The sequence below is a fragment of the Solea solea genome, unplaced genomic scaffold (assembly GCF_958295425.1).
Source record: "Solea solea unplaced genomic scaffold, fSolSol10.1 scaffold_26, whole genome shotgun sequence".
Lineage (NCBI taxonomy): Eukaryota > Metazoa > Chordata > Actinopteri > Pleuronectiformes > Soleidae > Solea > Solea solea.
In genome coordinates this window covers 735,001-742,500 of record NW_026704112.1, presented here as the reverse complement: position 1 = coordinate 742,500, position 7,500 = coordinate 735,001, and the positions used below count along the sequence as shown (strand labels likewise).

Sequence of the window (7,500 nt, the reverse complement as noted above, 5' to 3'; positions counted from 1 at the left end):
CAAAGCGACTTACAATAAGTGCATTTAAACATTTGGGTACAAATAAGAGCTAGAAGTAAGTAAGAGCTTCAAGTAAATCAAACTATGAAGTGCTAGTCATAAGTGCGATATATATATATATATATATATATATTTTTTTTTTTTTTTTTTTTTTTGTCGTCGTCATTATCGTCTTAGTCGAGATAGAGTCGGAAGAAATGTGTTTTTAGTCGGCGGCGGAAGATGTGGCGGCTTTCCGCTGTCCGGATGTCGATGGGGAGCTCGTTCCACCATTTGGGAGCGAGGACAGTGAACAGTCTCGAGTTCTGTAAATGCCTCTGCGATCCTCTCAGTGAGGGGGCAGCGAGCCGGTTTGTCGATGCAGAGCGAAGTGGGCGGGCTGGGGTGTAGGTTTTGATCATGTCCTGGATGTAGGCTGGACCGGATCCGTTTGTAGCATGGAACGCAAGCACTAGAGTCTTGAAGCGGATGCGAGCAGCTACAGGAAGCCAGTGAAGGGAGCGGAGGAGAGGTGTAGTGTGGGAGAATTTTGGTAAGTTGAAGATCAGTCGAGCTGCTGCATTCTGGATGAGTTGCAGGGGTCGTATGGCACACGCAGGGAGACCAGCCAGGAGGGAGTTGCAGTAATCCAAGCGTGAGATGACAAGAGCCTGGACCAGAACCTGTGCCGCCTTCTGGGTTAGAAGAGGCCGTATCCTTCTGATGTTGTACAACATGTATCTGCAGGATCGAGCTGTTGCAGCAATGTTGGCAGTGAGGGAGAGATGGTCATCAAGTGTCACACCCAGGTTCCTTGCGGTATGAGACGGAGTTACCACAGAGTTGTCGAGGGTGATGGTTAGGTCTGTGGTGGGAGAGCCCTTTCCTGGGAGAAAAAGAAACTCAGTCTTGTTGAGATTGAGTTTCAGGTGATGGTCAGACATCCACTGAGAGATGTCGGTCAGACAAGCGGAGATCCGTTCTGCTACATTTGTGTCGGAGCTGGGAAAAGAGAGGATGAGTTGGGTGTCGTCGGCGTAGCTGTGATAGGAAAAACCATGAGAGAGAATAACAGAACCAAGAGAGTTGGTGTATAGAGAGAAGAGGAGAGGGCCCAAGACAGAACCCTGAGGGACCCCAGTAGCTAGAGGACAGGGTTCCGACACAGATCCTCTCCAGGTTACTCTGTATGTTCGGTTTTGAAGATAGGACGAGAGTAGGGTAAGTGCAGATCCTGAGACACCTAGTTCTTGAAGGGAGGAAATAAGGATCTGGTGGTTAACTGTGTCAAACGCTGCAGAAAGGTCCAAGAGGATGAGCACAGAGGAGAGAGAGGCAGCCCTGGCAGTGTGGAGTTGCTCAGTGACAGCAAGGAGTGCAGTTTCGGTCGAGTGACCTGCTTTAAAACCAGACTGAAGAGGATCAAGAAGGTTGTTCCGGTGAAGGTAGGAGGAGAGTTGATTAAAGATAGCACGCTCCAGAGTTTTGGAGAGAAAAGGAAGAAGAGGAGGTTAGAGAAGATCGAGAAAAGTTTTTTGGGGTTAGAGAAAGAGGATTGAATTTTAGTCTGATAGAAAGATTGTTTGGCTGCAGAGATAGAGGCAGTGAGGGTGGAGAGAAGAGAGTGATAGGAAAGCAGGTCGTCAGGGAGTTTTGATTTCCTCCATTTCCTTTCTGCTGCCCGTATCGTGGCTCTCTCAGTACGCACTGAGTCCGACAACCACGGGGCTGGGGAGGACTTACGAACCCGCCGTGAAGTAAGAGGACAGAGAGAGTCAAGAGAGGAGGACAGAGTACAGAGGAATGTGTCTGTGGCAGAGTTGGGATGCATGAGGGAGAAGGAGTCAGCTGAAGGAAGTGCTGATAGAACAGTTGAGGAGAGAGAGGAGGGAGAGAGAGAGCGAATGTTGCGACGGACAAGTGCAGTATCTGATGAGATGAGATCATCAGATTGGGAGAGTGGGAGAGAGTAGGAAATGAAGAAATGATCAGAGACATGAAGTGGAGTTACCGTGAGGTCGGAGGTGGAGCAGTTTCTGGTGAAGATGAGGTCAAGGTGGTTGCCAGCTTTGTGAGTTGGTGGAGAAGGAGCAAGTGAGAGAGAAAGAGACGAAAGTAGAAATAGTAGATCGGATGACTTCTCTGACTGGATGTTGAAGTCACCAAGAAGAACAAGTGGTGGGCCATTTTCTGGGACGTTTGAGAGGAGGACATCTAGTTCCTCCAAGAAGTGTCCCAATGGGCCTGGTGGACGGTAGATGACAATAATGATTAGTTTGACTGGGTGAGTTACAGTTACAACATGAAATTCAAACGACTGTGAAGAGAAGTGTGGCAGTGGGTAAAGAGTGAAAGTCCAGTTGGGGTTGATGAGCAGACCTGTCCCACCACCTCTTCCAGTGGATCTGGGTGTGTGGGAGAAGGAGTGGGCGGAGGAGAGAGCTGCAGGGGTGGCTGTGTTGGAGGGTGTTATCCAAGTCTCAGTGAGAGCAAGGAAGTCCAGGCATTGCTCAGTAGCAAAGCCGGAAATGAACTCAGTCTTGCGGGTAGCTGACTGGTAGTTCCACAGGCCCCCTGCGACAAGGTGTTGGATGTGTGTGGAGCGGGTGGGATAGATAAGTGAGGACAGGTTACGGTGATGCTGTGAGTGATTGTGAGGTTTGTAGTATCTATGAGAAGAGACATGAACAGGAATGGAAAAAAGGCACATATGTGAAAGGTCGAAAACACTTGCAGACAGGTACTTAGCCTCGTTAGCCTCCTTGTTAGACTCCCGTTTAGACTCCTTTGTCTTTGTCTTCCTGAGTCTTGACTCCGGTTTAGACTCCTTTGTCTTTGTCTTCCTGAGTCTTCGTCTGAAGAGTCTGCCGCTGAAGCTGCCGCTTCAAAGTCAGTGCTGCTTTTTCAAAGACACCTGATTAGGTGCTGATTAGTTACAGCTGTGTTGGCCACTCCCCTTTGCCAGTGAAACTTCTCACCTGGTGATGGTGATGGCTCAATAGAAACTAGGTCAAAGCAGCAACAATAACAACTTTCTCTTTGACCTAGCAGACAAAATATCTTTACAAAACTTTCACCTTAATTAAACAGACAAGTCAAAAGTCACAAAAGTCAAGCAACCAGCTACATACAATAGCAATTATTGAAATAGCAACCAAATAAGAAAGACCTACAGAAGTGATACTTAGCTTAATTCCAGTAGTCCTATGAGATACCCAGATAGTAGTGATGTGACGTTCCGTTTCGAGGCTTCGAAGCGTGTGCCGAGTAGGGGAGGGGGCGTTTCCGCGATGCGCGTATCGAGGTTTGCTTCATTTAGGGGAGGAGCCAAAAATGATGACGTCCGAAGCCTCGCTGCCCGGCTGTACCACGTGATTAGTAGTAGTGGAAGTGTTTCAGATTTAGCGCGAGGTTTTACAGCTATATAGACCCCTATATAGGCTCCATTCAAAATGTGGGTTTTTGAAGGAGAGTTGCGGTCAGTTGAGAGTTTGGAGAGTTTGGATACTAGAGTTTGGACAGCGTTTATATAGTTTGGAGATAGTTTGGAGAGTTTAGGGAGAGATAGAGATTTAGGAGAGGGAGGAGAGTAGGATAGGTGATATAGGATGGAGCCAGCGAGGCTCATCATTGTCCAAGTTTCACAAGCATAATCTGTGCCCTTTTCCTAGTTCCACAAGCACTTTCACTGTCCTCTGCCTGATTACACCCATGCCATTTTCAGAAAAACATTGCACAACCTGCCATATTATGATATTACCATTTTGGGAAGACTTACACACACAGAATACATTCAAAAAAATTATTAAACACATATGTACAGAAATGATTTGGTCATACATTTTTTGTAATTCATAGTCATTTCTAACAGACACAAAAATTCAATTCATTACACATTATGTGGTTCAGATACAGCTGCCTGTGATTATACACTTGGCCAGTAGGTGGTTTCGTGTGCACATGAAGCTTCGAGAAATGAACCCTTTCTCGAACCAATTGGCTCAAGTGGTTCAATGCCTCATGAGGCTTCATCTCACCATCACTACCAGATAGTCCAAATGCACACGCACACACACAAATGCCCATCCCATTCCCAGCAACTTGGAAAGACAGGGGATGTCGCTCTGCGAGCACGTGAGAAGCCTGGAGATGGGCACACAAGGCGGAACTTTGGGCGGCTGACCTTTGCTTACAACTACGTCATCGGGGGAGAGCGCGGACGCAGTATCCCACCAGCAAAAATTATGCAGTCAAGATTCCCACGTTTGGGGAATTTGCAGGGTTCAGCACAACCAGAGTGCAATGGCTGAGCCTCGCCCTGGGTGAACCACCTTCTTGATCATGGTGTCTCCCCTGCCAGGTAAGTATGAGGTGCACTTGCCCAGCACTGGGTGGCTGTTCCCAGACACAGCTCTTTGGCCGATGGTGCAGGAAATGGATAGTCCCAGAGTCCAATGCCTTGACTCAGGTGCTCGTTAATGCTGTGCTGTGTTCAACTTCAACCTCCAGCACACATTGGAGAGGAAACACTCGACCTTTTCACTGGCATACCTGGCTGTCATTTCCTATAGATTCAGCAACAACTGGACCTGACGGCACCAACAGCAGCTTACCCATCTCGGTGTAGCTTCCAAATACTGGAATAGAGTGTAGCAGGTAGTGGCGATAAAGGCTCAAGTGCAGTGTGTTCGGAAGGCTGACTTTTGAGCCCCTCCACGAGCAGGGGGCCTTGCCTGGTCTATAAAAGGAGTCTGTGTCACCTGCCCGTCGGCTTACGGCCACACCACCCTGAGCACGCCCGATCTCGTCTGATCTCGGAAGCTAAGCAGGGTCGGGCCTGGTTAGTACTTGGATGGGAGACTGCCTGGGAATACCAGGTGCTGTAAGCTTTTACACTGCAGCACGCTTTTACACTGCTGCTTCCTTACAAGAAACTTGGGCTTGCAATTCCAGTTTCAGCCTTGCTTTGGTTTTCACAGAAAAAAAGAGAACGGTGCACCGTTCCTGGTGGCACTGCAATACCAGGTCAATGCAAGGAGTGAAGAGAGCAAGCCCCAGGTTTCACCGCCCAATGCTCAAAAATGCATTTAATATTTAATCCCCATATAGAGGACATATCAGATATTAAACTGATAAGAACAGATACTACACTTGATCTTAGCCAAAAGGCCGAGAAGCGATGGCCCGCCAGTGTCTTGGGCCAACTCAAGATCTTGGCGCACAAGTTACTTGTTGTGGTGCCATGTTTCTGAAGTGCGCATAACAAAGGCTGCTGCCGATCACCTCCGCCCCCAGGTGATCTAAGCGCACCTCTGAGCCGTGACGGACAGCTGCTTGACATTTGACACACTCAAAGGGCCCAGCCATACAGCAAAGCCCACCAAAAATAACTTAAACTCTCGGACGTTCCTCTCCACGGAAGTCTTTAGTAAAAGGCGAAAGACTTGTGCATTTTGAAGAAAAACCAGAGTCGACATAGCCCCTCTCCTTGAGAGCAGCCAAGGAGTCTATCCGCCGGAGTCACCACAGTCTCGGTCGGCCCGGCCGGCCACCTTGGGACAGCCTTTCTTCAACGTTTTTGGTTTGCCGGCCAATCAACCGCCCACATTTGACTGCATGTTTGGAAGCGCATTCTTACTGTTGGTTGTGTGCTGCAGTTTTCTATCAATCGCTGAGGCTGTGGCACACCTCCAAGGTTTAGTGGTAGATGTGAGTGCATGAGCAAAGCAGCTCTGTGTCACACCGAGCAGTACAAACTGCCGGGCCATTTCCCAGCTCCTCCAGGCTTCTGAAATGGTGAGCTGCTCCTGGCATCGCTTCAATATCAGGTCAATGTACAGGAGTGGACGGAACAAGCGCCAAAGTATTAACCCTTGGCATGATGGCCATGGATCCATCTCCAACAATCCAGTTCTCCTACAAAGAGCCGGGAAAGGGAGCATGACATTTCCTTAGAGCTAAAAGACAACACCCACAACCATCCCATTCCCAGCAACTTGGAAAGACAGGGGATGTCGCTCTGCGAGCACGTGAGAAGCCTGGAGATGGGCACACAAGGCGGAACTTTGGGCGGCTGACCTTTGCTTACAACTACGTCATCGGGGGAGAGCGCGGACGCAGTACCCCACCAGCAAAAATTATGCAGTCAAGATTCCCACGTTTGGGGAATTTGCAGGGGTCAGCACAACCAGAGTGCAATGGCTGAGCCTCGCCCTGGGTGAACCACCTTCTTGATCATGGTGTCTCCCCTGCCAGGTAAGTATGAGGTGTACTTGCCCAGCACTGGGTGTCTGTTCCCAGACACAGCTCTTTGGCCGATGGTGCAGGAAATGGATAATCCCAGAGTCCAATGCCTTGACTCAGGTGCTCGTTAATGCTGTGCTGTGTTCAACTTCAACCTCCAGCACACATTGGAGAGGAAACACTCGACCTTTTCACTGGCATACCTGGCTGTCATTTCCTATAGATTCAGCAACAACTGGACCTGACGGCACCAACAGCAGCTTACCCATCTCGGTGTAGCTTCCAAATACTGGAATAGAGTGTAGCAGGTAGTGGCGATAAAGGCTCAAGTGCAGTGTGTTCGGAAGGCTGACTTTTGAGCCCCTCCACGAGCAGGGGGCCTTGCCTGGTCTATAAAAGGAGTCTGTGTCACCTGCCCGTCGGCTTACGGCCACACCACCCTGAGCACGCCCGGTCTCGTCTGATCTCGGAAGCTAAGCAGGGTCGGGCCTGGTTAGTACTTGGATGGGAGACTGCCTGGGAATACCAGGTGCTGTAAGCTTTTACACTGCAGCACACTTTTACACTGCAGCACGCTTTGACACTGCTGCTTCCTTACAAGAAACGTGGGCTTGCAATTACGTTGACGCACGGGCACACGTTAATGTCCTTCCAGTTTCAGCCTTGCTTTGGTTTTCACAGAAAAAAAGAGAACGGTGCACCGTTCCTGGTGGCACTGCAATACCAGGTCAATGCAAGGAGTGAAGAGAGCAAGCCCCAGGTTTCACCGCCCAATGCTCAAAAATGCATTTAATATTTAATCCCCATATAGAGGACATATCAGATATTAAACTGATAAGAACAGATACTACACTTGATCTTAGCCAAAAGGCCGAGAAGCGATGGCCCGCCAGTGTCTGGGGCCAACTCAAGATCTTGGCGCACAAGTTACTTGTTGTGGTGCCATGTTTCTGAAGTGCGCATAACAAAGGCTGCTGCCGATCACCTCCGCCCCCAGGTGATCTAAGCGCACCTCTGAGCCGTGACGGACAGCTGCTTGACATTTGACACACTCAAAGGGCGCAGCCATACAGCAAAGCCCACCAAAAATAACTTAAACTCTCGGACGTTCCTCTCCACGGAAGTCTTTAGTAAAAGGCGAAAGACTTGTGCATTTTGAAGAAAAACCAGAGTCGACATAGCCCCTCTCCTTGAGAGCAGCCAAGGAGTCTATCCGCCGGAGTCACCACAGTCTCGGTCGGCCCGGCCGGCCACCTTGGGACAGCCTTTCTTCAACGT

The 7,500-nt window shown here is 49.3% G+C and overlaps 8 non-coding genes across 8 annotated transcripts; 2 read left to right on the top strand and 6 right to left on the bottom strand.

Moving 5' to 3' along the window:
* Positions 1 to 4,183: 4,183 nt before the first annotated feature.
* Positions 4,184 to 4,347, bottom strand: LOC131452522 (U1 spliceosomal RNA). The gene has a single exon (XR_009237303.1). It is a non-coding gene; the product is annotated as a U1 spliceosomal RNA (small nuclear RNA).
* A 402-nt stretch (positions 4,348 to 4,749) lies between these two features.
* LOC131452508 (5S ribosomal RNA) lies at positions 4,750 to 4,868 on the top strand. The gene has a single exon (XR_009237289.1). It is a non-coding gene; the product is annotated as a 5S ribosomal RNA (ribosomal RNA).
* A 99-nt stretch (positions 4,869 to 4,967) lies between these two features.
* On the bottom strand, positions 4,968 to 5,160 carry LOC131452549 (U2 spliceosomal RNA). Its single transcript, XR_009237328.1, has one exon. It is a non-coding gene; the product is annotated as a U2 spliceosomal RNA (small nuclear RNA).
* A 179-nt stretch (positions 5,161 to 5,339) lies between these two features.
* On the bottom strand, positions 5,340 to 5,452 carry LOC131452588 (U5 spliceosomal RNA). Its single transcript, XR_009237364.1, has one exon. It is a non-coding gene; the product is annotated as a U5 spliceosomal RNA (small nuclear RNA).
* Positions 5,453 to 6,078: 626 nt separating this feature from the next.
* On the bottom strand, positions 6,079 to 6,242 carry LOC131452487 (U1 spliceosomal RNA). Its single transcript, XR_009237269.1, has one exon. It is a non-coding gene; the product is annotated as a U1 spliceosomal RNA (small nuclear RNA).
* A 402-nt stretch (positions 6,243 to 6,644) lies between these two features.
* Positions 6,645 to 6,763, top strand: LOC131452658 (5S ribosomal RNA). Its single transcript, XR_009237430.1, has one exon. It is a non-coding gene; the product is annotated as a 5S ribosomal RNA (ribosomal RNA).
* A 149-nt stretch (positions 6,764 to 6,912) lies between these two features.
* Positions 6,913 to 7,105, bottom strand: LOC131452548 (U2 spliceosomal RNA). The gene has a single exon (XR_009237327.1). It is a non-coding gene; the product is annotated as a U2 spliceosomal RNA (small nuclear RNA).
* A 179-nt stretch (positions 7,106 to 7,284) lies between these two features.
* Positions 7,285 to 7,397, bottom strand: LOC131452606 (U5 spliceosomal RNA). Its single transcript, XR_009237381.1, has one exon. It is a non-coding gene; the product is annotated as a U5 spliceosomal RNA (small nuclear RNA).
* Between the last annotated feature and the right edge of the window lie 103 nt (positions 7,398 to 7,500).